This window comes from Bison bison, unplaced genomic scaffold (assembly GCF_000754665.1).
Source record: "Bison bison bison isolate TAMUID 2011002044 unplaced genomic scaffold, Bison_UMD1.0 scf7180017864118, whole genome shotgun sequence".
NCBI lineage: Eukaryota > Metazoa > Chordata > Mammalia > Artiodactyla > Bovidae > Bison > Bison bison.
The window spans coordinates 1,395,803-1,398,997 of record NW_011494690.1 but is presented as its reverse complement, the minus strand read 5'-3'; the positions used below and the strand labels follow the sequence as shown (position 1 = coordinate 1,398,997).

General features: G+C 32.6%; 1 non-coding gene across 1 annotated transcript; it reads right to left on the bottom strand.

The window, feature by feature from the left end:
* Positions 1–2,319: 2,319 nt before the first annotated feature.
* Positions 2,320–2,391, bottom strand: TRNAC-GCA. The gene has a single exon. It is a non-coding gene; the product is annotated as a tRNA-Cys (tRNA).
* Between the last annotated feature and the right edge of the window lie 804 nt (positions 2,392–3,195).

Below are 3,195 nucleotides of genomic sequence, written 5' to 3'. Positions count from 1 at the left end.
ACCATTAGGTATGTCAGCTGTAGTTTTTTATACATCTTCTTTATCATGTTGAGGATGGTCCCCTCTAGAAAAGGGAGAACCTTTTTGAGAGCTTTTCATCATGAATGAATGTTGGATTTTGTCGATGCCTTTTCTATATCTATTGATACACTCATAGGATTATTTTCTTCTTTAGCCTGTTGATGCGATGGATTATATTAATTGTATATTCACTGATTTGTTGAATGTTGAACAGCCTTGTATACTGGGAATAAACCCCACTTGCTAGTAATGTAAACTTCTTTATATATTGCTGGGCTATGTTAATACTTTGTTGAAGACTTTTGCATCTATTTTCATAAGAGATATTAACCTGTAATTTTTCTTTCTTGTAATATCTTTATCTGGTGTTGGTATTAGGATAATATTGGCCTCATAGAATGAGTTAGGAAGTGTTCCTTCTGCTTCTATTTTCTGGGAAGAAATTATGGAAAATAGGTATTATTTCTTCCTCAAATTCTTCGTAGAATTCATCTTGGCCATAATTAAAGTTGATAAGGATTATACCCAAAATAAATGAAATAGAGACTAGAAAAAAATAGAGTAAATCAACAAAACCAAAACATGGTTCTTTGAAAAGATCAACAAAATTGACAAACCTTTAGCCAGACTGACCATAAGAAAAAACAGAGAAATGCATATACTAAAATTAGGAATGAACAGGGGGAACATCAATATTGATACAACAAAAATAAAAAGGATAATAAAGAAATGTTATGAACAACTGTTTGCCAAGAAACTATAAAACTTAGATGAAATGGATACATTCCTAGAAAGATACAAACTAACAAAACTGATTCAAAAAGAAATACATAATCTGAATTCAACCAAAGAGATTGAATTAGTAATTTTCAAATTTCTAGTAAAGAAAAGCCAAGGCCCAGATGGTTTCATTGGTAAATTCTACCAAACATCTAAAGAATTAATATCAATCCTTCATAAATGCCTCCCCAAAATAGAAGAGGAAGCAACACTTATAACTCATTCTATAAGGCTAGAATTACTCTGATATCAAAACTAGTCAACACATCAGAAGATAAGAAAATCACTGACCAATATCTCCTATGAATATGAAAAAAGTTTTCAACAAAATATTAGCAAACTAAACGCAATGATTATAAAGAGGACTATATACCATGATGAAGTAGGATTTATCTCAGGAATAAATAATTCATTAAGGTCTGAAAATAAATGTAATATACCATATTAATAGAATAAATGAAAAAAATCTACATGATCATCTTAATAAACTGGAAAAAGTCTTTGATGCAATCCAACACCCTTTCATGATAAAAGCATTGAACCAAGTAGGAATGGACAGGAACTTCTTCAAACTGATAAAGAGTGTTTACCAAAGGATACCATCAAAAAATTATTAATAGAAAAAAGAACAATTCACAGAATGAGAAAAAATACGTGCAAATAATATGTCTGAAAAGGAATTTATAATCAGAACATATGGAAAAGGTTTATAGATCAGTAATAAAAAGACAAAATAACCCAGTTAAAAGTGGACTTCCCTGGTGGTCCAATAGTTACGAATCTGCCTGCCAATGCAGGGGACATGGGTTTGATCCCTGGTAAGGAAAGATTCCGCATGCTGTGGAGCAACTAAGTCCATGCACAACCACTACTGAACCCACGAGCTGCAGCTACTGAGCCCCGTGTGCCCTAGAGCCTGTGCTCCTCAACAAGAGAAGCCACCACAATGAGAAGCCCATGTACCAAACTAGAAAGTAGCCCCTCACTGCAACTAGAGAAAGCTCGCGCACAGCAACCAAGACCCAGCACGACCAAAAATAAATTAAAACATAAATTGTTTTTAAAAAGTAGACAAAAGATTTGAATAGACATTTCTTTGAAGAAAATATAAAAATGATCTGTAAGCACATGAAAAAATTGTTCAATATGATTATGCACTGAAGAAATGCACATCAAAACCGCAATGTGATATCACTTCACACTAAATGGGATGGCTATAATGATTATTTTTAAAAAGACACATCAACAAGTGTTGACAAAGATATGGAAAAATTGGAATGCTCACACATTACCGGTAAGAATATAAAATGGTGCAGCTACTTTGGAAAACAGTTTGGCAGTTTCTCAAAACGCTAAACATAGTAATGCTAAACATAAAGTTACCGTGATGTGAAGTGAAGTCGCTCAGTCGTTCCAACTCTTTGAACCCCATGGACTGTAGCCTACAAGGCTCCTCTGTCCATGGAATTTCCCAGGCAAGAGTAGTGGAGTGGTTGCCATTTCCTTCTCCAGGGGATCTTCCCAACCCAGGGATTGAACCTGGGTCTCCTGCATTGCAGGCAGACACTTTACCATCTGAGCCACCAGGGAAGCCCAAAGTTACCACATGACCTACCAATTCCATTCCTAGGTATATACTCAAGAGAAATAAAAACATATGTCTATACAAAAACCTGTGCACACAGGGAAGTATAGTCAGTGTCTTGTAGTAACCCATAATGGAAAATAATTTAAAAAATAACGTGTATAACTGAATCACACACATAAAAAAAATTCTACTTTTTGAAATTTAGTAATGTCTAATTTTTTGCCAGTTTTTCTAAATGTCCTATGGATAGCTAATAACGAAGTATGAGCTATAAATAGGATATGATTAATATAAATTAAATAGAAATATATTTAAATTATTAATGACACCATTCAAGATACTCCTATTCTTATTTTTTCTGCACTTGATAAAAATATTCTCAGAGAAATGTTAGTATGTCTCACTATGATTATATATTTTTTCTTTTCGCTTTTATTTCTTCTGATTTTTGCTTTATTATCTTTGCTTCTTTGTTGTTAAGGTGTCTAATAGTTTATGATGTCTATCTTCTTTGTGAATTGTAACTTTTATCATTAAAAATATTTATCTTTGTTTCTTTTAAAATAAATAAATAAAATTTTTTGAAAACCTGTGCACAAATGTGCATAGAAGCATTATTCTTAATAGCCAAAATGTGGAATTAAACTAAATGTCCATCAACTGAAAAATAAAGAAAATGTGATATACCAGTACAGTAGAGTATTACTGAACTGATCATAAAAATGTTAAGTAATGATACATGTTACAACATTCATAAGCCTTGAAAACATTATGCTAAGTGAAAGAAGGCAGTCACAAAAGACCAC